The sequence below is a fragment of the Pinus tabuliformis genome, chromosome 5_2, assembly GCF_031772625.1.
Source record: "Pinus tabuliformis cultivar Carrire ecotype Pingquan chromosome 5_2, CPIR1, whole genome shotgun sequence".
In the NCBI taxonomy this organism is placed as follows: Eukaryota; Viridiplantae; Streptophyta; class Pinopsida; order Pinales; family Pinaceae; genus Pinus; species Pinus tabuliformis.
This window is the reverse complement of record NC_142306.1, coordinates 187,963,917-187,987,989: the sequence shown is the minus strand read 5'-3', so window position 1 is coordinate 187,987,989 and position 24,073 is coordinate 187,963,917.

Sequence of the window (24,073 nt, the reverse complement as noted above, 5' to 3'; positions counted from 1 at the left end):
TTGAGGGCGGGAGAGATTTCCTTAAACCAAATTAATTTCCTCCAATAAATCTTCTCTTAGTTCAACCTTGACCTACACCCTCACCAAATGACAATTAACTTTGGAATCTTAGTCTTGGTCCAATATGATAAATCACCCAATTTTTCCCAATGAACTCTAAAATATTAGCATGCTAAATGAGCAACAGAAGGCCAATAAGGATAACCCAAATTTTGGAGGCTCTCTTCTAGTGTTGAAGCGAACCTGCCCTATTTTAGAACCAAAACTAATGGACCCCAGCTCCAATTTCATTTTAATATGGAGCTCATAGCATCTCTTGAGTGGAATTTAAATCATAGCCAACCTTTGGCCAACATAAGAAAGGAGGGATAGTAACCCAATAACAAAATCCATATTTCCTTGATCCATTATTTTATGGTTTTAGGGCAAACAAACTACCCACAAAGTCTCTGAACCATCATTTTTCCCAAGAGATAAAGGATGGACTCTAGGCTGACATCCTCCCCATCCAAAAACTCAATCTTGTCCCTTCTAACATGAACACGACATTTTTTTGACTTGGATCTTGAAGAAATATGAGGGGGATTGGGAATGACATATGCAACAATGGAGTTGTGGAGCAAAGTCTTAGAATGATCATCGAGGGAGGCGGAGGGGGAGCGAAACTCACGAGGATATGAGAGTTTTGGAGAGGAGTATTGAAGCTCAATATTGTGTAGGGAATAGAACTACTACCCTACATGGTGCATTTACAAATACTATCCAAAATATTTGTGGTTGATTGTTGAGAAACATCTGGCACATATAATGAATCAAAGTGATCTGGAACACAAGACATTTTAGCTTGTTGCAGACTGACCAAATCCATGTCTAAGTAGAACATTTTGGTGGTACATGGGAAGTATGTTTTGTATTCCAACTCGTTTGTTTGCATAAATATTTAGCGATTACCAAGAGGTATGCCACTAGAAACAAGAGGGGTATTGAACTGCACTAGATAACAGCAGAAACCCTATCCAATATACAAAACCTTACCAAGAGATAGAATTTGCGGACTCCTCCTCTCCTATGTCAAACATTTCCTAACCAAATTATTATAGTATTAGGAAAATCAAGCTTATATAAGGCAATAAACCTACTCTTGAAAGCTTTGTTGGCTTGATCTACAACATTACACTTATTTTGAGTTGTCTAAATCAAATTCTCACAGTGTTCAACCTTCTTGAACTAATTATAATAAATATTCTTCATTAATTCTAAGAGGTAATAAATCCCAATGTGATATACTATTGAGAAATTTTATCACATAACCAACATTTTCATCTTTTTAAGCCACTTCATCATATAGTTTATTTATGTCCAATTGAACATGTTGCATTAAACATTCACTTTCCTAGAAAGCATCAAAATGAGATCTAAATTGATTCATTTGATTAATAATCTTATACGATATTATTTTTTTTCGCAGCAATAATATACTTATTACCTAACATTTGCTTTAAAGCATCATTTGAAGAGTTCTTCAACTTATCAATAAATTGCTTAAAAATGCAAGAACTTGCTCACTCTAGGGTATTTGACTTTATAAATCTTGAATTATCATCTTCCTTTCCTCTAAATACCAAGTAACTTCTTTGTTTCCACAACCACATTATTTTTAAATTCTTCAAGCTTTCCATAAAGTTTTAAAAAAATGTGAGGAATATTTTCATGAATTTGGATTTTAAATATCTAAATTCCAATGGAAATTTCTACTTCAATTGACCTCTTCTCACTGATCAAAGTATCAATATTACAACAAAGCTAATATTTTTTCTACTTAAACCCGATATTCTTAGCAATAAACATTTCCTTCTCCTCATAAGCAATGACTAATTCCTTTGATTGAACATTATATGCTTATAGAATATTCAATTTTGATTTTAATTATTTGATCTCCTCAACACTTTTACTCATCAATAATGATTTGATAATATAAACATCTTAAGGAATAGTTCTCTAATTAAAGATTTCATCCTCCAAATGTTGAATCATATTAATTTTGTCTCTTTTAATAAATTTCACTTTCTTTAATTTCTTAGTTAATCTTCCAACCATCTTCAGAAGATTTCCAACATACATTGTGGTCTTAATTAATTCCTTTGATACAACTTCTGAAATGTGCTTATGTTATTGCACCAAATCCATGAAATGTATCTAGTTTAATGTACATCACATGTGAGTGTTGAGCACAACTCCAATATAGACAAGAGAGATGAGTTACACAATAAATCCTTAAATAAGAGGAGAACTTCCAACAAATACCCAATACATTCATATATCCAAATCAATGGTTTCTTTTACCATGGAAAAAATATAGTAGTTTTATTTATAAAAACAAAATTATAGTTGTACATGCTAAGAAAGCATTTAAGTTTGTCTTCATAGGCATGTAGCTTTAGTTAAAATTTTGTCACATGTAGTTCCAAATTTTTCTTTCAAAAAGGAAATCTTAGATGGGAAAGTATTCCAGTGAAACATCATATACAAATCTCATCAAAATTTTCAAAGAAGTATAGTCTTCTTCCTAAATAGAAAAAGTTCAATTAGTCTTCTTGAAGGTACTAGTTTGTCTTTCCATCGAGAGACACCAATCAATGGGTTGTAAAGGAAGCAAGAAACTTAGAACTAATAAGCATGAATATATTTAAAGGAGTGTGTAGGAATGTTTTAAATGATCTTCTAGATCCTGATTTTAGTCTACTTCATCCTTAGAAAGCCTTCCTGCTTCATAGTTACTATCCCCATAAACATGCATAAAAAATATGAAAGAAAGTTTATTTTAGAAGTACGATGCCATGAAAAATAGGTTACAAGTGTGAATTTGTGCAAATTGAATTCTCATTTCATCCATTGAATCATAAGTATAGAGTCTCCACAAATTTGGATTTAAGAAATTCCTTTTACCTAAGATATCACTAAGAATAGTTTTAGATCCATTGGCTCACAAAAATTGTTTGTGCCATTATCTAGTCCATCCTTAAAAGATATCTTGTGAGTTCAAGAGAGATGTATAATTCCCCCATCCTAGTCTTTTGGGGTGGATCCTTAGGAGGCTCCATCAAAGAAATACCAAGGAAAATATGTATATATTGTTTCTTCAAGGGAGTGCTTTGAGATTCATCCTTCCTTATACTAAATCAAATAGAGAGAGAATGTTTAGACTTTGAAAAAACATCTCAAAGGCATGGTATTCTCATCTTCAAAGAGCTTGGATTTTTAAGCTAGATAAATAATCCATGCTATGTTTAGAGTACGAGATGTATACCTCTTTATGTCCCTATTCATACACTAGTTCCTAAGGGATTATTCATTGGAGTTTCCCTTCTAATCATTGTTCAAAGTCGTCAAGTGATATAATTCCTACTGTTTTATAGTATAAGCATAGGTCATAATAAGGTGGGACTTGGTCTTAGAGTTAGGTTTACATAGAGAAAAAATACCCAAGCCCTCAAAGCTTATATTTTGAAGGGTGTCCCATGTTAAATCTTTATTATTTAACAGTAACCACATGAAGATTTTTTATTTAGATGGGCATTTGAACTTCGAAAGAATCATCGATCACTAGGATCATGGGTTGTCAATACCCTCAATAGCAAGGGCTTTGTATCCAAACTAATCCCATCGTTCCCTATTGAATTCAAAGACCAAATTACTTGATCTTCTTAATTTTTCCAATTAATCAAGCAAATTCTTAGCTTTTGAGTATAACATTCCCAAGATTATACATTCTCCTCTTAGAGTCTCATCTCCTCCCAAGAAAACCATTATTGTAGCCTATCCAAAGTTCTAACACCTAAGATACTTGTCTAGAGTATGGTAGCCCTGTCTTTTCAAGTCAAAAAAATTACTTGGGATGAGATCATATATGCATCATTTTTTTCAATCTAAGGGTCAAAGCCAATTCAGACTTTAGTATTTCTACTAATTCTCCATACCAACCAATTTCCTATTAATGGCAAGGCCATAACCACCATTTTTCATATTATTAAAGCATTCTAAAAATGTTCAATTGGATTTTTGACTCACTCCTCTATAGAATTAGGAGATATGTATTTATCTTTAATCACATATCTTAGTCATAACCATTAATTTCCATGTTATTGAAGCACATGTCAAACTAGTCTTTTAACTATTTCCTCTATGGAATCAAGAATTATGTATTTATCTTTAATTACCTATGCACAAATTCTAGATGATTATATCAATCTCCATACATTTTTGGTGGTGAAAGCATTTTAAAAAAGGAATATGTTTTTAAGGCCACATCCACCTTGAGATTTTGCAATAACAAGTGTTTTCTAAGAGACTAGAAGAGTCCCCTTCTTTCCCCACCTCTCTAAATTAGATGAACCTGAAGTTCAACTAACTAGTTTTTTCCTAATCTCTTTTTGAAATCCATGCCAGGGACTTCCAAAAGATAGGGATGGCTTCCAACACTGATTTGACAATCACCGATTGATCACCTCTGGAGATCCATTGGTTACATCAAGTGTCAATTTTCACCTTTTTATTGGTTATTAGCCACTATCAACCATCTTTTTAATACCATTTTTCTTTTAAATGAAATCCCAAATTGTTTCTTTCTATCATTTATTTACAGTACTTATTAAGCCCTAGAAAAGCAGGGTTAACCCTAAAACTCCTTATTCTATATATATATATATATATATATATATATATATATATATATATATATATATATATATATATATATATGTATGTATGTATGTATGTATAGAGAGAGAGAGAGAGAGAGACCAAGAAGACCTACTCTTAGGATCACCATATCTTGTACTATATTGTATTCAATGTAAAAGGAGGTTCCACCTTGGAGTGGACTATATTCATTGATTTCTTATCATTTTTAATGTGCAAGATTTATAATATTTGGTATTGGAGCATACAAACCTAGGTTTTTTCCGCTTCAAATGAGTCATCGTAGAATTTGCACTTTTTTTTCTCTGGGAAGCTCCAAAATATGAAATTTTGAGACAATTGAGGAGAGATATTGAATTACATCTAATCAAAATTTTAGATTTATGGTTCGCTATAATTTCAAAGATACAACCTATGGAACTTAGGGTTTTTGAATGATCTTCAAATCACTTTCAAATAAATGATATTGGCATTTTTTTCTATAGTTTTTTTCTTTTTGGTACACTTCACCTAATGAAATTTTTTAGAGACTAAGGAGAGATCTCAGGATGTAGATGGAAAAAAATAAATTCTTGTTTACCATGGATTTGGAGATATACCCTATGGAAGTTAGGGTTTATGAATAGTCCTGAAACCAATTTATTTTTTATGTAACTTTCTCATGGAGAAGTTTCAATTACTAATTTTTTAGTGATCTAAGGAGACAAACTAAGATACCTCATGTAAATCTTTTAGAATCATATTTGAAAAATTGAACACATGGCATTCTATACAAGTTTTCTCTTGGGAAGAGACAAAAAATCAACAAGTTTGGTAAATTTATCATAGCTTTCATTTTTGACATCAAATTTGGTTAAACCTATGGAATTATAGAGAAATCATATCAGAGTGCTACAAGCCGAAATTTTATATTTAGAAGGGATCAAATTCTAGAGATATATTAGGGAAGGATGTGTATGGGGGTTGTCTTTCACCCTAAAGTAGAAATTGAATGGAACTTTGCATGGAAATTAGGCATGCTCTCTAATAACCTATTAGAAGCATACACTCTTCTTCAAGGTATCTTTACAGCCTAATCTTATCATCCCCATCATCTTCTAGGTTTTGGTGACTCTCAAGTTATAACAAGGCATGTGCTCAAGGGAAGAAAAGAAAAGGAATTAAGGGTAGAAGAAATCATCAATAGATTTCATGCTTTGGTGGATCTTCTAGGTTGAATGGTTTAATATCAAGAGACAAAATAACAAGGTGGCAGACTAACAGGGCAACCTAGCTCTTTCTCTAGATGGAAAAGGGGAGTTATTATTCAATGGCACATATGTCTCTCAAGCTATGCCTTAGTTTTCATGGATCAACAAGTATCAAATAATTCATGCATCATATGGAGCCATTAACATGTATTTCACCTCATGCAATGGATAGTGGGAGCATTAACTCACCATCTTTGGTCATGGTGGCTATAACTCAATCTACTGGGAAGTTATCTCACCCTATCTTCTCCCAAGAATCCCATATGGGATTTATTTAGATTCTAGTATGGAATTTATTACGTTGCAAAGTTGGCATTTTAGTGAACTTGGTGATTCAATAGGGCATTTCATTGCTTTGGTGCAGACTACCACGAATTTTATTTTGTTTGTGTGTTTGTTTATTCATGTTGCAAACTTAACCATGGATTTTTGGGGAATTTTGAGCCACTCACAACTCCTTCATACACATAATAAGGAAAGTTAGGACCTACATGATGACTTGGAAACTTTGGAAAATAGATTAACGGCCCTGGAGGGTAATTTGGTTAACGGACTTGATATTTTTATGAGTATCTTGCTCCATCTGAAGCATCAGATTGATTCTCTTAAGCAACGGATCTTCAAGCTAGACAATTCGAGGTAAGTTATGAAATGGGGGTAACTTATTCCTAAAATTGGATGGATAGATATTCTCCCTTGGTAGAAATAGGTTATCCTACAACAAACATGGGTACCCTCATTAACAATCTAGCTTGATACCTCAAGTAACTCTAATATTTTTTTCATATATGTTTAATATTTCCTCTTTTTGTATCGTTGGCCAATGTATGAATCTGAAGGATCCTTTTTTGGGTGGGTATGCATGGGCAAACCAATAGTTACTTCCTTGAATTTCTAGTGATTCTTCTTAAACAACTCTATTTTGTTTATGAATTATGTATTATTCCACCCCTTCTTGCTCCAGAAGGCTAAGTATGATTTCAAGGGATTTTATTTTTGTTTATATGTGATATAAGAATGTAAATCTTCCAACAAACTTATAACACCCATGTGTGCTTCAACTTGTAGCTTTTAACCCCACATAGAAATTACCTGCATACAAATTCTAAAACACAAAAATAAACAATGCGAGAGCATAACACATAAAACACATATACACAGAGATTTTCCCCTGGATCCCAAAACCGGGACTACCAGCTTGATTTTTCATTATTATACTTTAAATGTTATAATACATATTTATACATGTCGAAGCATCCAAGACCATGGACCGAAAACCATCGCGTCCAAAACCATGGACCGAAAAACCATTGCATCCAAAACCATGGACCGAAAAACCATCACGTCCAAAACCATGTGTGAAAAATCATGCACAAAACCATAGGTAGGTCTGCCCAACCTAATATAGGGTCCAAAAACAAAGTTTTCTGGGGCGTTGCCCCAGACCCCATAGAGTTGGGTTACCTTCACCCCTCAAACCCCCTGTGACCCCCCCCCCCCTGGCTACGCAATCGGCGCAACGAAGGGCGGGCTCTGCCCCCCTTCTAACCCCCTAGTTAACTACGTCGACTAGTCGTGGAAAGAATATAACACAACCACAATTTTTTATAAATAAATAAAAATATCTAGTGTTTATATATATATATATATATATATATATAAAAGAGAGAGAGAGAGAGAGATTTGGACAAAGATCAACAATCTAGATTGTCTACAAATTAGGGTTTTGAAAGATGTGTAACTTACAACTGGCATAACTTTTGATTAGAAAATCGAATTTAAGTGATTCAAAATTTGCAATAAAGAGGAAAAAGAGGAGCATTATTATTTACTCACATGGATCCTAAGGGTGCTTCAAAATTTACTTCACCACTTAAACCTCCAGAAATCTCATCCATGAATTGTGAAGAAATGGTAGATGCCTAGTATGTAGATATTTCTACAAATCTAGCTCTGATACCATGTAGAAATTTCTTGTAGATTCAAATTGCTAATTTTAATATGCTAAAACAATAGACTTGAATCTACTATACTCATCAACGAAAACAATTAAACGATCATGAAATCACGAAGCATACAAGAGAAAGAACTCAATCAATACATTACACAATGATTTCTTGCGGAAAGCCACAGCTAAAAACCCCTGCTATCTGTATATTTCATTATTTAGAAAATATGAGAAGATTACAATGCTTTTCTCAAGCCTAAGAAACCTCTACATTATTTATATTTGTCTCACTACTTCCTAGGCTAACCCTAGCCAACACTTAGCCAAATTCCTAGCCTTCCAAGCTCCTACTTCCTTGCACTATTCCTCAAGGAATTAACCCATATTTAATTGGGAAATTCCTCATTTATGAATTGCGCAATCCTCATAGGCCTTCCCCTGACTGCATGCACCATCTATTTAATTTGCATGATTTTAAAACTGATAGTACACTGTCCCTGAACTCCAATCTCAACTGGGCCTTTCTCTGATCTGACGTGCATGAGTTAATTATGAGTGGATATTCAGATTATTGGTGGATCACTGCAGGAAGCACCATGGTGTACTTCAGGCACCACCACACTGTACTTCAGGCAACACCCCATTGTACTTCAGGTAGCAGCACCCCACTGTACTTCAGGAAGCACCACACTCAAATGTAGGAAACACCCCACTAGACTGCAGGCAACACCACACTACTAGACCTCCCACTAATTCCTCCATCAGTTGGAACGGTTTTAACTGACTATAACTCAATTTGACTGAATTAATTAATTACAACTCAAAATAAACTCAACTAGTTCTCCTAATTGTAGGAGACACTCTACATGACTCTAGTTAGACCCTCAACTCAAATTAACTGAGCCAACTAAGTCAAATTAACTTAGTTAACTATTACAAGTTGTCATGAGATGTGGAATTACAATTTTATTCCCAATTTAATTCAAGGAAAAAATTAAATTAGGATTTTCTTGATGTTATTTTTAACATTTCTTGTTGTTATTTTCAACACTCCCTCTCAACAAGAAAGGGATTCACATCTATCCCAATCCAGTACCTTTGGAATGTTCTGCATGCAACCATTGTCACTGTTGTTGTTTCTACTGCAACATCTGCAACCAAAAAGCATCCAAACAATATCAATTGTGTCTACAACTATCTACTGGAAAAAATTGTGTTGTTGTTGACTCTGCAACTGAGCTTCGTTCTCTGTTGTCAACTCTGCTTTGCACTCCCCAGTATCTGACTGACACTAATACTCTTTCTACTGAATATTGTGGGCCCCCATAGCAAGGTAATGATCCATGTGACAAAAAATACCTCACTGGACCCTGCCCAAATTTCTGCAACCCTTGGGACTATTGCTTCACATCACCCCACCTCTCACTTGGATGTATAGTTGCATGTGCACCCTCTACCCACTTGGCTTGAAACTTCCCCTACTAGAGGTCTCTGCTTGAGTGGATGTCTCCACTCATCCGTCTCTTTGATTCTCCAATTGTGGCTGCTCCACAACTTGTGGAGGTTGCTTCTAAGGCTACATGTTGAGAGGTAATTCATGCTCCCTCTCAACCACCAAGTCTCTAACATTGTCCTTGCTCCTCAAGGCTTTGCATGCATCTTGTACCTCAAGTGCATACAAGTTCTTGACTCACACATCAATCTGTTTCACCTGTCCCATAGCGATGTGTCTAAGGAAAACTTTCCTTTGCTAAATATCACATCATAGCCACGGTCTTCCAATACCGCGACAGAAACAAGATTCTTATTTAGTCCTAGAACAAACAACACATCTGTGAGTTTGAGGGGGGATCTAGACTCCTTATAAAAAGTAACTATACTAATATCGGTCACGTTATACCTCCCATCAACTCTAAACTCTATGTTTTTCTTCAGGTCTTTCTCCTCCAAGTCACTGAGGAGATCTTTATTCCCCGTCATATGGAACGAGGCACCATTGTCAAGATACCATATGCTTCACATTAAAATGCTTTTCATGCATGAAATGAGAGTAAAATCAAGTTCGAATTGTGAAGTTGGAGCTTCACCGGCTGCTGCTACTGCAGGCTCCTTCTTACTTGCCTTCTTCTATGGACATATCATGGTATAGTGCCTGAACTCGTGACAGTGAAAACACTTGATGTTGGACAAGGCTTTCTTCTTTCCCTCCTCACCTTGGGACTTATTTCTCTTGGATTTCTTTTCTTTGCTAGTTAATTCAAAATCCTCTTCCACTTATTTGGATGAGATCCCAACTCTGGTGTTCCACCAAATATCTTCTTGCACCAAGTCGAACTACAAACTCTCCCACTCTGGTGGATTCTCCCTCCCATTAATTGATTCTTGGTAACTATTCCAGCTCTTGGGAAGGCCTATAAGTGCTAGTATCACCATATCACGTTCAGAAATCTTAATACCAACACTTCCAATCTCATCCCGACATTGGATGAACTTGGTCAAGTACTTTAGTATTGTGTCGCCCTTCTCCTCTTGATTTTTTCTAAGCTTGTCCTTCAGTTCCAGCTTCTTGTGGTCACTATTGTTTTGAAACAGGTATGTCAAGGCCTTCTACATTGCATATGGAGTCTCCTTACTGTGGAGGTTCTATATAATATGATCTTGAACTCCTTCTATGATAATCCTTCTTGCCTTTGCAACACATTTTCTCCACTCTACCAGATTCTCAGCATCAGATGTTGGAGGCTTAGGAATATCTTTGTCTGTGAATTCCTTAAGCTCATTTTCTTCCAACACTGCCTTTGTCCTATCCTTCCAAGAAATATAGTTTGAACTACCCTCAAGGGCATATTTGAGTCTAAATCCGTAGAACAACATCCTGCTAACTCTGAAGTATGATACTGCAAATTTGATTTCTCCTGCAAAAGACAAACTCATATTCTCCTCTTCTATAGTGATTTCAACTCCAATACCATGTAGAAATTTCTGTAGAAATTTCTACAAATCTAGCTCTCATACCATGTAGAAATTTCTACAAATCTAGCTCTCATACCATGTAGAAATTTCTACAAATCTAGCTTTGATACCATGTAGAGATTTCTACAAATCTAGCTCTGATACCAAGTAGAGGTTTCTACAAATCTAGCTCTGATACCATGTATAAATTTCTTGTAGATTCAAACTGCTAATTGTAATATGCTAAAACAATAGACTTGAATCTGTTGAAAATGGCAACAAGAAATGCTAAAAATAACAGTTTGAGTACCAGTGCTGGATTGGGCAACTGGGAATGAAAAATGGAAGTGCTAAAAATAGCATTCTATTTTTAGCAGTTCAGGATGGATTCCTATTTCAGTCAGTCCCTGGAATAAAAATAGGAAGTAAAATTCGAATTTGATATTAACAGCAGTTTGTAAATTAATTAATTAATTCATCTTGAGTTAATTAGTTAAGGAAAATCAAACTTGAAGTCTATGTGAGGACATGCAACAGTTTATCTATTAATTGAGGAATTTATCCATCAGTTAAAGAGATAAGGATGAATTATAATATTGAGTTGTAATTAGTTGGCTCAGTTAACTGAGTCAAGTCCAGTTATATTAATTTAACAGTTTGTTAAATTAATGAGAGTTCAGTTAGTTAATGCTTGCATGCATGTAACTACTATATTTCAGATAACTGAGTATTCACTCATGGATAACTCATGCATGTCAATTCAGATAGAGACCCAGTTGAGATCAGAGAAGGGACAATGTACTATCAGTTGGATGAATATTTTTCCTATAGAGGAAGCTCATCCATGATGAGGATTTATCTCCTTCAGGATTGTGTAGTTGGATCAGAAGTTAGTGAGTGTGTGAAGAGGCCAATTCACACAAGTGGTTGCACTGGACCCCAATCAAAATTGCGAAAATAAATAGGAGGTTTGGAGGGTAGACCAAAGGTTAGATAGAGGCCTTTGACTGTCTATGAGCAGCAGAGGTATTGCAGAGAGAGCAGGATAGCTTTTGAGTTGATTCTTTTTGTAATACTAGCTATATTTCCACTTGTATGATAATACAGAGTTGGGGTTTTAGGCTGAGTCTTTCCCCGGGTAAATTCTTCTGTGTTATGTGTGATTGGTTCCTTCTTATCAGTTATATGTGTTCTTATTGATGTTGCTCATGTTCGATTAAGCTTCTACGAAATTGTTTGTAGAAGTAGATCAAGTGTTTTGCTTTAGCACATTGCATTACCAGGTGATCTACAGTGGGAATTTCTACATGGTATCAGAGCCAAGTTGATCAAGGAAGAACAATATACAAGAAGGGAGAAGTTGAAGTTTGTGATTCCTGAATATAGAAATTGAGTTCTTATCACATCTCTATTTCACCTATGTCGTTCAATGGTTTGAGACTCAAATATGCCCTTGATGGTAGTTTGAATTATATAGCCTAGAAGGATCGCATGGAAGCAGTACTAGAGGATAACGGTCTAAAGGACTTCATTGATCAAGAAGTCCCCAAGCCAACTGGTGCTGCTGAATTGGCTAAATGGAAGAAATGTGTTGCTAGAGCAAGGAGAATCCTTCTAGAGAAAGTTCGAGATCACATAGTCTCAAGTCTCCATGGGAAGGAGAAATCGTTTTCAATGTGGAAAACATTGAAATATCTATATCAAAATAGCAGTGATCAGAGGAAGCTGGCACTGAAAGACAAGCTTCGGAAGATCAAGTGTGCAAAAGGGCGACACGATATCTACGTATCTAAACAAGCTCACCACATGCAGGGATGAGCTTGGAAGTGCAGGGATCGTGACAGCTGATGATGACATGGTGAGTCTTGCACTCCTCGGTCTTCCTAAGAGCTAGCATAGCTACCAGGACTCGATCAATGGAAGAGAGAAACTGCCAGACTAGGAACAACTTTGGTCGGATTTGATGCAGGAGGAGATAAGAAGAAGCACCAGAGATGGTTCTTCATCCATGGAGGATGAAGAAAATTGTGCCTTAGCGAGTAAGGCGAAGAAGGGGAAGGAGAAGGTTTCTCATTCTGAATCTAGTTCTTCCCATGGTGGGAAGAAGTTTGACAAATCAAAAGTGTGATGCTTTCGTTGTCATGAGGTGGGCCATTTTGCTACAAATTGTCCACTGAGGAAATCTAAGAAGGGATCTGTGGAAGGATCAGAAGGTGAGGCACTGGCCTCACAATTCGAGTTGGATTTCACACTATTCGCATGCATGGTTTCATCCATGGTGGGAAGTGGTTGGTTTCTTGACAGTGGAGCTTCTTTTCACATGACCGGCGACAAGAGTTTGTTCAGTACATTGGAGGAGAAAGATCTCCAGATACTCATAGCAATGGGTAATGATGAAAAGTATAGTGTCTCAGGTGTAGGCATGGTTATTTTTCAGAGGGAGCATGGAGCTCGCCTTACCTTGACCAATGTCAAGTATGTACCAGGACTGAAGAGAAACTTGGTGTCGATCATGATGCTGGAAGACAGAGGTTATGATGTAGTCTTCAGTAAGGGAAAGGTTTTCCTTAGACGCATCATCACTAGACAGGTGAAGCAGATCGGTTCACGGGTCAAGAACTTGTATTCTCTTAAGGTTCAAGATGCATGCAAAGCCTTGAGGAGCAAGGCAACTGATGGAGACTTGGTGGTTGAGAGGGAGAGTACATTACCTCTCAACATGCAGCGCCAAGAAGAAGTCTCAGACAATTGTGGAGGAGCCACAATTGGTGAAGCAGCTTCAGGAGGTTGTGGAGCAGCCACAACTGGGGAAGTCGAGAGGAGAAAGAATGGAGGCATCCACTCATGCAGAGACCTCCAATAGGGGGAAACTTTGAACCAGGTGGGCAAAGGGATCACATGCAACCATACCTCCAGGTAGGAGGTGGGGCGATGTGGAGTGATCGTCCCAAGGAGGAGGGGCAGGATCCTTGAGGTACCCAACCTATTTGATTCGACTTTGCTACAGGAGCCCCGATGAGGAGTAGCAGGAATGACTAATTGGGTAGAGATAGATGCAGATGGAGTGGCAGAGAGAGCTACAGTGCAAGAATCTCAAGACAGCGCAGAGCTAGCAGGCTGCAGCAATGCGTGAGCCACAAGTGTGTTGCACCAATGCAGGATGGCACAGAGAGGCGTGCAACGATGCGAGATGCATGGAGATGTTGTAGTAGTGCAGATGTCAAAGAGGGAGCACCTGTCAGCAGCAAGTGGAGCTTCAGCATCAAAGTATGTTTCTAGCCCAACAGAGAGGTTAGTTGGGAGATTTTTTGTTCCGAGAGTTGCTGGAGCAACCACACTTGGTAGAAGTGTTGCATGCAGAACATTCTGAAGGTACAGGATCAGGTTCGAGTGGAAGCCTTTCTTGTTGAGAGGGAGTGTTGAAAATGGCAACAAGAAATGCTAAAAATAACACTGCTAAAAATAGCAGTTTGAGTACCAGTGCTGGATTGGGCAACAAGGAATGAAAAATGGAAGTGCTAAAAATAGCATTCTATTTTTAGCAATTCAGGATGGATTCCTATTTTAGTCAGTCCCTGGACTAAAAATAGGAAGTAAAATTCGAATTTGATATTAACAGCAGTTTGTAAATTAATTAATTCATTCATCTTGAGTTAATTAGTTAAGGAAAATCAAACTTGAAGTCTATGTGAGGACATGCAACAGTTTATCTATTAATTGAGGAATTTATCCATCAGTTAAAGAGATAAGGATGAATTGTAATATTGAGTTGTAATTAGTTGGCTCAGTTAACTGAGTCAATTCCAGTTAGATTAATTTAACAACGTGTTAAATTAATGAGAGTTCAATTAGTTAATGCTTGCATGCATGTAACTACTATATTTCATATAACTGAGTGTTCACTCATGGATAACTCATGCATGTGAGTTCAGATAGTGACCCAGTTGAGATCAAAGAAGGGACAGTGTACTATCAATTGGATGAATATTTTTCCTATAAAGGAAGCTCATCCATGATGAGGATTTATCTCCTTCAGGACTGCGTATTTGGATTAGAGGTTAGTGAGTGTGTGAAGAGGCCAACTCACACAAGTGGCTACACTATACCCCAATCAAAATTGCGCAAAAAAATAGGAGGCTTGGAGGGCAGACCAGAGGTTAGATAGAGGCCTTTGATTGTCTATGAGCAGCAAAGGTATTGCGGAGAGAGCATGATAGCTTTTGAGCTGATTCTTTTTGTAATACTGGCTATATTTCCACTTGTATGATAATATAAAGTTGGGGTTTTAGGTTGAGGCTTTCCCCGGGTAAATTCTTCAGTGTTATGTGTGATTGATTCCTTCTTATCAGTTATATGTGTTCTTATTGATGTTGCTCATTTTCGATTAAGCTTCCGCTAAATTGTTTGTAGAAGTAGATTAAGTGTTTTGCTTTAGTACATTGCATTACCAGGTGATCTACAGTGGGAATTTCTATAGAATCTACTCTTCTCATTAGTGGAAATAATTAAACAATAGCAAAATCATGAAGCATACAAGAGAAATAATTCAATCAACACATTACACAATCATTTCCTAGGGGAAAGCCACTGCTAAAAACCCCTGCAATCTATATATTGCATTAGTCAAACAATATGAGAAGATTACAGTGCTTTGCTCAAGCCTGAGCAACCTTTGCACTATCTCTATTTGTCTCACTGCTTCCTAGGTTGAATTTGGCCAACACTTATCCAAATTCCTAGCCTTCCAAACTCCTAATTTCTTGCACTGTTCCTCAAGGAATTAGCCCCCATTTAATTGGGAAATTCCTCAATTATGAATTTCAGAATCCGCGTAGGCCTTTCTCTAACTGCATGCACCATCTAATTAATTTGGATGATTTTACAATTGATAGTACATTGTCCCTGAACTCCAATCTCAATAGGGTATTTCTCTGATCTGACATGCATGACTTAATTATGATTGAATCTTCAGTTTACTGGTTGATCACTGCAGGCAGCACCACACTGCACTTCAGGAAGAACCGCATTTTACTTCAGGCAGCACCACACTACACTTCAGGCAGCACCCCACTGTACTTTAGGCAGCACCACACTACTAGGCCTCCCACTAATTCCTCCATCAATTGGAACTAGTTTTACTGACTATAACTCAATTAGACTAAATTAATTAATTACAACTCAAAATAAACTCAACTAGTGCTCCTAATTGTAGGAGACTCTCTACATGACTCTAGTTAGACCCTCAACTCGAATTAACTGAGCCAACTAAGTCAAATTAACTTAGTTAACTATTACAAGTTTTCATGATATGCGGAATTACAATTTTATTCCCAATTTAATTCAAGGAAAAAATTAAATTAGGATTTTCTTGATGTTATTTTTAACATTTCTTGTTGTTATTTTCAGCATAGTACTAGGTATCTAAGTTGGAAAGTTAATTTTCACGCATGGAACAAAAGATGAAGGAAAACAAGGATGAAATTAAAAAATATATATAGCAAGAAAGAAATACAAAAAAACATGAATTCCATGGAAAATCTTCTCCTAGGGAGACTTCCTAAACACTATATGGAGATCCCACGAAGTCATGAAAATGAGAACAATTGTGGTGAAACTCAATCACATATGGTGAGTATTTTATCTCAATTGGAGAGAAGATATTTGAATCATAACACCATAATCATGAATTTTTAATCCAATATTCACATCATCGAGGCTTTGAGTCAACACCAAGGAACTATTTCACTTAGAAGATCGATATGAGGAAGTTTAATGATAAGGATCCTATAACATGGATATTCCAAATGGAGCAATATTTTGATATACACCAAGTGATAACGTTACAACAGAAAAATATGGTATCCATGTATTTAGAAAAAAATTAGTTTGCATGGTTTCAATAGCATTATGAAAGTAAAAAAATTATATTGTACCTTGATCCATTTTTACGAAGGAATTGATACCACATTATGGGAATATTAAGAGCACTACATTCTTTAATCAATTGAAAAAAATTCGAAAAAAGGGTCCATTTATAGAGCACATTCAACAATTCCAAAAGTTGAGTGCCATGGTAAAGAACATTTTAGAGGATAATGTGTTATAACTCTTTATGGGAACTTTAAAGGAGAGCATCCAATATGAGGTGTTCCTCTTTGAACCTAAATCCATAGAGCGTGCTTTTATTTTGGGATGGACCGCCAAAATTGGTAAATTATAAGACCCATCAGTCAACTCCTAAGCACATAAAACAACGTTTGACCCCACATTTTCCACTTAATAGTATATTTTCCTAGCTTAATGAGTTCCTAAAGGATTCGATGCGGTTTAGATGCTTTATGTGCCTTAATATGTTTATTGTGTTGAAGTTATAAATATATTGAGCAAATTTTGAGGAATCCAATACCAGAGAGATTCTAGGGACTTTCTCCCTATAGCATGAAGACTCAAACGTTGTTGGCTCAAGGAATTTAATGCCTCCTCCTATTGTTGCGAGTTGGATCTGGGACAAGATCCCTTCCTTTTAGTATTTTTGGAGGGAAATGTAGCCCTCCTCTCAAGGAGGTTGCTCCCCCACCTGATGTATAAATAAGAGGTTTGAATTGGACCTAGAGGAAGTGGCAATAAAGAAGGAATAGAACATGATTTTGAGTATTTCTGAGTAAAATTTGTAGCATTGTAATTTTTTATGTAAGACATATTTTCAGTTAATGGAAATAGTTCCTCATTAGATAACTTAGCTTGGTTCTTCTTCAAGGACTCTGCGCGTCCTTGTGTTGTGCTTACCCCAGGAGATTTAGAACCTCTTGTTCTTCTATTGATATTATATTAATGCTTTGCATTTGACTTATTTATCTTTTGAAATAGAATTTATGGAAATTACAATTTGATAGCTTTATGCATGGTTAAATAGGTAGTTTTATGATCTAATCTTCTTTGCAGGCCATTTATACGATACGTTATCCTTTTAGATCATTTATATCACTTATCATTGCATCATTAAGCCTTTTTCCATTTCATTTTATTTGTTGTTACATTTTTTATAATTTGTTATTTTACTATGCAACTAAGATTAGGGTTTCAAAGGGTAGATAGAGCTTGCTTTCGTGATGATCAAGCCTAGATGTAATTGTACCATGCCTTCACTAACATAATAACATCATTTTCCATCATTCTTACCCCTCTTCCTCACCTTATATTCACATTTAAATTGTTTTTCAAACTTGTTGGTCTCTTCCTGTAGTGAAATAGGGAATCTTGTAGCATTAGGAAAACAATCTATTTTTCTCGCCCAATTTAGCAATAAACTCTTTCTTTAGTCTCTTTAATGTGTTGGAACATGTCTAGGATGTTGATGATGGAGTTTAGAAGCATATAAATACCATGGAGTTGCCTTAGATTCTTATATTGCATGCTTTTTTGTTGTTTCTTTTATCTTTTGCAACATAGGTTTCAAGTTTACCTTCCAAGTCCTATATTTCCAAGCAAAGTGTGCTTTCCATTTCTTGGAATCAACGTAGGTGTGTGCCATTTAATTTTTGCAATTCCACTTTCCTATAGCATAGCTAATCTAGCAAATTAACTAGATTTTTATTCATTTAGCCTACACTGCAACACTTCTCACCTATATAAGGATTAGAAGAGGAAGAAGATAGTTCCTGCTACACATATAGTGTTGACCCCTCTTAATTTTTTACAAACTCTGGGTTGATAATTAAAGTTGAGACTCTTGGAGTTGCAACATTGTTGCTACAATATTGAGGACCATCGCTTTTTGGTGTCATTGCCAGGGAGATGTCAAGGTATGCACTAACATTATTCTTTGATTGATTCACTCCTTTTTCATATTTTTTCTTCTACAAAAAGAAGAACAGAAACAAGCATTAGCATCCTTTTATAAAATACAAAAATAGAATTTGTATTTTTAGAATTTTCTTCTTTTATGCCTCGTAGAATTAGGGACAAGATAGCAATTTTTTTATCGAACACCCCACTTCTACTAGCATCCAACGCTTTTTTGTTGATTGTGAGCCTTTGGTCCTATCCACAGGGGCCTTTGAGGCATTTTAAGTGACCAAGGAAGAATATTTGAGGAGCTTGAAAAGGCAAAGATCCTTCCACCCCCACTACTATTGTGGTTGAAGAAAGATAGCCTGAAGTGTTTGATACTTTCTGGAGATACCCCACCTATGATAAGGAGATGTATTCCATAATACAAGCCTATTGGAAATGGAAACATTATATTTTTTGGAAGCAAATAATCATCCACACGAATCACAAGTCTCTTCAGTTTATGAAAACACAAGGGAAGTTATAGAACAATAGCCATCATAAATGGTCCACATACTTGCAATAATTCCATTTGCAAATCAACTATGAGAAGGGTAGCACCAATCATGTCACAAAATGCCTCAATCGGCCCCTGGTTGTGGTGTTAACCACATTTCTCAACTCTTTTGGGAACAAGACCTTTGGATGGCCACAACTATACAAAAATGACTTGAAATTTGTTACCACATACCATATGTTGATAGAAAGAAACCAAGTTCTAGGCTTCCACCTCTAGGATGCACTGTTGTGCTATCTAGGACACCTTTGTGTTCCTTCAAGCAAGTGTTCCAAGCTTATCTGGGAGGCACATTACAATCGAGTAGCAGGGAACTTGGGTGTGGAGAAGATAATGGTAGTATTTCAGAAGTATTTGTATTAGCTAAAAGTTCGACAGGTTTTGGGTAAGTATATCAGGTCCTACATTGTCTGCACATTGCCAAACCAACCATGAAGAAGCAAGGCATGTACACCCCTCTTCCTACTCCTAACTAACATTGGGAATCAATCTCGAGGACTATATGTCTAGCATTCCCTCTACCAAGCATGGTAATGATAGTGTGTTTGTGGCCATTGATAGATTTTCTACGATGGCCATTATGGTTGCCTACAAGAAGAGTATAACAGTAGAAGCCACTGCTAAGATCTTGTTAGAATGGGTGTGTGTACATTTGGTATCTTTCAAACCATCATATCATAACAAGATAGTAGATTCCTAAGCACATTTTGTTCGAGCCTATGGTCTTTTTTAGACACCAAGATCACTAAATCAACTGCCTTCCACCCCTAGACTAATGACCAGAAAGAGGTCATCAACAGGATGATCATGTACATTTTGTGCATGTACAACTCAAAGAATCCATAAACATGGGATCAAATTTTCCCCTATGTTCAACACAACTAGAACATAGCTCTCCATAGCTCAACTGGTCACAACACCTTTCAAGTGAGCCTGGGATTTCAACCACTGGGTCCCTTTGATGTCACACTGCCCCTTGCAACTACATAGGCAGAATATACACATGTTCAATTTATAGTTGATAAAGCTACCAAGTTTATTGAATGAATTCATCACATCTGCTAGCAGGTCCATGATATCTTGCAAAAAGCCAATACTAAGTACAAACAATGCCATGATTAGCATAGAGTGCCACACAAGCTTCAAGTGGGAGACAAGGTTTGATTGCATTTGTAAAAGGAACGCCTTGCAAGGGCCCATAAAAAGTTTCAACCAGTATGCTATGGACCTTACACCATCACCAAGTTTATGGGTGACAATAATTTTGACCTAAGTATCCCACCCTTCCTTGGCCTCTACCTAATGTTCAATTTCGATCGCCTTCCAACATACTTTCCACTATTGTTGGACACATCAGAAATCACGGAGTAGTTGACAGTGATAGAGCTCAAACCAGTTGCATTGAATATGCCACAATTGATTAGATCATGAACACACATATTAAGAGTACTCACCAACAAAGGGTCCAATTGTATCTGGATTTCAAAGTAGGTCAGTTCCTGTACCAAGGTCCAAGTTCAACTGAAGTTTCCCCATCTCATGGAAATACTCAATGCAATGGAGACCATTACTTTCTAAGGGGGTAGGACTAATCCAGTAGATTCTCAGTGGTCACCCACCTATTACACTGGCTCACAACAAATTTTTTATTTTGGTAGCTTTTCTATAGTTTTTAGGTCTTGAAATTTCAAAGCCATTTTAAGGCCCTAAAGGACATTTTTTGGGGAAATGAGTCTATGAAAGTTGGAAATGTACTTCTCAAATATACCTTTCCAATGGGCTATTGTGTGTGCCAAATGGAGATCGTATGTCAATATTACAAGCCTGATAAGTTGACATTCCAACAATCCCCATCGATGCCCACAAGACTTTGGTGCTTCATCTCCTAGGGTTAGGTTTTTGGAAGTTTAGGGTTTATCATTGCTTCTTTATGATAAAAATTCATCTTAGCCTCATTGTAACACAGTTCGACAAAGACATGTAGTCGTCACATATCTTCTCATAAATAAGCTACCACCACTAGAGCTAATTTGTTTTCATTCTACATGTATACAGTTTTAGTATTTTTCATTTATTAACAGAAGTTTGGTTTCACTGTATATTTGTGTTTTAGCTATAAATATCTATATGATTTCATTCCCTTCATAAATTTGGATCGTTTCACATTGTTCAGAATTAGCTCCCCACTTTTAGTTGATCAAGAGGATCAATTTCTTATTGTCTTGAAACACATTAGTGCATTTGCATGGGATTACAAGGGTATGAAAGGTATACATACTTCTATATGAACTTGCCACCGATACATAAAAGAAAATCACAATCCCATGTCCCAAAATCAAAGGTTAATGAATCCTACTTTAAAGGAAATTATGAAAGAAAAATTGGCAACAATTACTCGATGTAGAGTTCATCTATCTAATTTTAGATAGTGAATGGGTATCTCCTTCGGTTATTATTCCCAAAAAGAATGGAAAATGGAGAATTTGTGTTGATTACATGGAATTTAATAAAGCCAAAAGGAAAGATACTTTTCCCTTATACTTCATTTACCAATTCCTTGATGTTCTTATCAAGAAACAACTCTTTTACTTCTTGGATGAGTTTAGTGGCTATAATTAGATCCAAATCAATTATGGCAATCTGAATAATACCACTTTCACTTGTCTATGGGGGACTTTTTCTAATAAGGTCCTCCCATTTGGCTTATGTAATGCCCTTTCAACTTTCCAAAGGGTTGTGCTTAGCATATTTTTTTTTATCTTGTACACGATTCAATAGAAAATTATATGAGTGAATTAACACCCTATGGGAATGTCTTTTAAGAAGCTCTCTCCAATATTAGCAAGGTATTGCAAAGATGTGGGGAGATGAACCTCTCCTTAAGCCATGAAAAATGCTTGTTCCTAATGAATGAGGGAGTTGTTCTAAGACATTTCCTCTCCTCAAAAGGGATTCAAGTAGATTCTTGTAAGGTGGCCATCATCAAAACATTCATGTATCTCAAAGACAAAGAGATGTCAGAAGCTTCTTAGGCCTTGCAAGATACTATCGGAGGTTTATAAAGGAATCTAGAAAAACCGCTTCTCCTTTTTTTCCTTATTGACCAAAGATGTTGAGTTTTGTTGGGTATATGCATGCCAAGAATCATTTGAGAGAATAAACCAAAAGTTAATGATGACACCTATTCTTAGAGGTCCTAATTCAAACTTGCTCTTTCATAGTCACATAGATGCATCAAATAGGGAAATTGGAGTAGCTTTAAGTCAACTTGAAGGTAAACTTCCCTATGCAATCTATATCATTAGTAAGAGTTTGTTTAAGGCTGAATTAAATTACATTGTAACTGAAAAATATTTCCTTGTTGTTGTACACTCTTTGAATAAGTTTAGACACTATTGGTTACCAAGTCTTTGTACATAATGACCATACAACAATTAAGTGTTTGATGAACAAATCATATGTAAATGATAGGATAATTAGGTGGCTATTACTTTTACAACAGTTTGACTTAACCATTGTTTACAAACCAAGGATAATTGTTGTTGCAAATTTCTTGCCAAGAATAATATTTTTTGCAAATGAAGGGTTGGTTGATGATTAGCTCCTATATGAGCATGTTTTTTCCATCTCACTTCTCTCTCCATGGTTTTCTAAAATTTCCAACTATCTAGCCACTAGGAAACTCCCTCCTCACTTGTCTTCAAGGGATAAATGCAAGATCATTAGACAAAGTGGCTCCTATACTTGGATTGGGGAAGTTGTCTTCAAGTTGGGACCAAATTAGATTTTAAGAAGATGTTTAAGGGAGGATGAAATCTATGATATCCTCTCAGCTTGTCATTGTTAAATAATCTAGGGAAAATGTATTTAATGTGATTCTTCTTAGCATGATAACTATTTGTGAGCTATTTTAACTTTTTTCTTATTAGAACAATCTTATCTTGATATCATTAGTGTGTATATTTCTTAATTCATCAAACAGTTACCAAAATACAAGAGACAAGAACACCAGATGTTGGCTTTCTGCCAGAGCCAAAACCTCTCCCTCTTGGAGAGGAAAACTCGCACAAAATTCTTCTTATAGAGATTCTAATTGACGAATACCAAGACCATGACCCTTGACCTACTAGGCCACTCCAAGACCAAGGCACAAATCCTATTCTTATTTTTGACATCATCATCATCATTACTACATCATCTAGATCATCATCATAGTTGCGCCATTGAGGCCACCACTATTGCACTCTTCATTGCTGCAACATCATTGGTGCACCTTTATGGAGGGCTTTACCATGATAATGAGATCATCGTTGTTGTACCAGAGCTGCTCCTTTACTTATATCCTTATTGCACCCTTACTGAGATCATCTTTATGTCAACAGGGTCTCTATAATGTATGAGAGTTGCACCGAGATATTGATCATGGCATTATCTTCATGATTACCACCTCACTGAGATCATGATTGTGACTAGTATGTCGAGAATACTTCACTGTGAGATCACTGAGCTTCTTCCTATTATCATTATGCCAATATTGTTGAGACATGACCCTTCTCCATTGACACATTGAAACTCTATCTTTATCCGATATTCCTGTACCCTGAACTAGGTCGAGACTGCAGGGAAATATATGAGGAGATTACTGTAGTTGTCACGAAGATTTCATAAGTATTTTGAGGTTTTGTCATCATCCAAATTTGCAGACACTTATCTAAAATTATTAGAGATATACGAAGTTGCATAGGCTTATGTGAAGTTATGTGTTTCCTGTGGTGACCCCAGCGAGGTATTTATAGTGGTCACGTCTCCATAAATGAGCCGACATGCAGTGTGAAACGTTGTGTCTGTTTATTGAGCCGACATGATAGTTATATATAT